Here is a 2,064-nt window from a genome sequence, read left to right on the forward strand (position 1 = left end):
ATGCTCTTATTTAACATATTTTAACGTATTTTATAATTACGCTTTATTTTGATATTAACATTTCTTGTGGTTCGAGTAAACTTTAAATATATTTATATCTTACAGTATTCAACAGGAAAGTATTTATAAGACATAATCTGTGCATTCAGAACGACAACCGCTCACCGAACGCTCAGTGAGCAGTATTATTCTGAATGCACCTAATATATATGAATATTATGATTACCAAAGTTTAATAAAGGTTACTTATTACATTAATTGTTATATGTTAATAAATGAGAGAAAGATTTAAAATTTATATAAAATTATACAAAATATAATATGTTTGTTAAATTGTTAATTATTTAAGAGTTGTAATACATGTAATTTAATTTAAGTTAATATTGATGCTCTTGTAATAAACTTAATGATTTTTTTTTATTTTTGCTATTATGAAAATAAATCGTCCATGTTTTCGTAATATAAGAAATAAATATTCAATACAGTGTTAATTATATACCTTGTAATTATAAATTCTGTTGGAGTTACTATTTAATACTTATACACAGGGCCGTATCTGGGTATAAAGTCGCCTGCGTGTAAGCTTGGTACTAGGCGCTCCTCCCCTTCATATTATATAAAGTAAAGGAATACAATACAATAATTAATAATAGACTGCATATATTTTAATAAAAAAAAAAATTTTAATTTGACTAATATGGAGTCAACGCGATAATCAAATCGCAAATTTGTAAAAAGAGTTTTAATAAACACATGATATGTAATTACTAATTACATAGACATTTGGATATTTCGGCCATTGTTTTTAGCCATCCTCAAGGAGGATTATCCACTCTGATTATCCACTGATTCAAAATTATTTAATAAAATCCACTAATCTGAGCTTTAATATGGAGTTTTTTAAATGAGAAACACGAACACTAGTGATACTAGTCTAATGTATTGTGTTAATGTATATTAATTATAAAGCGCCTTGGCAACTTGTGATTTTGGCGCCCTCATAAAAAAGCGCCTGCGTGTGATACACGCATTGCCCGCCCGGTAGCTACGGCCCTGCTTATACATATAAACATATAATCGATATACTGTAGCATTGAGCGCTTCACACATCACACATATGTCGCTTCGTACTGTCATGGTTCGCTCCCATACAGTCATTGTATTTATGTAAACTGATGTAAACTCACTAAATTACTGAGTATAGTACTAACAAATTCTCCATTTTTTCCCCAATACATATTTATACTTTTAAAAAATCACAAACTGTTATAATGGTCACGTTCAGCAGACTCAACAGTTTTACAACTATTTTATAAGACTTCGCTGAAATGAGACTATTTCTTTAGATCTAAAATAATCCAATCAGCGACACGAATCAAAACTGTTGAATCTACTGAACGCAGCTAACATCTTCTTATTTTTAGTAACGCACAGATTAAAAAACGGCGCACTGGAAAGAAAGAGCTATCCATGACAAAACTGTCAAATTCCGACTTGCTACTACTTGGACTGTGTTCCACTTAACGCCTCGCAACGCTCACGAGCACCGTTTTTCCTTGTTTGACATTTGATAAATAACAAGGATAAAATAATCTCACTGGCGCTATGAACATTAAATGGAACGCAGCCTTAGTAGCGTGTGATGGGGGTAACTACGATATAATGTGGCCTTCTGATTGGTTCATGGTATCTCGAGATGACTTCAAATATAACTGTTCGAAAACTGGTTATACGCAGAACATCTCTGCCCTCTTTCTTTCTCGCATATAGTTCCGTGCAACATTATGTATAAGTAACGTATTTTTTTTCGTTAGTTAACTGTCAAGTGTCGATATCTACAGACAGTTACATCCGTGTAACTATTCAAGTAGTGATTTGTCTCACAGAAAGACATACTTTTTTGAGGAAAAAACTCGAGCTGTTCAATTATTAATTCACATTAATTGACAATTTCGTAAGTATGTTTAGTTTATTTTTATATCTTGCATGTTGTAGCACACTTGAATTGTGATTTGTTTTTTTCACGTGTATAATATAGATACACATATATATATATATATATAT

Source organism: Cyphomyrmex costatus, unplaced genomic scaffold (genome assembly GCF_001594065.2).
Source record: "Cyphomyrmex costatus isolate MS0001 unplaced genomic scaffold, Ccosl1.0 scaffold520, whole genome shotgun sequence".
NCBI lineage: Eukaryota > Metazoa > Arthropoda > Insecta > Hymenoptera > Formicidae > Cyphomyrmex > Cyphomyrmex costatus.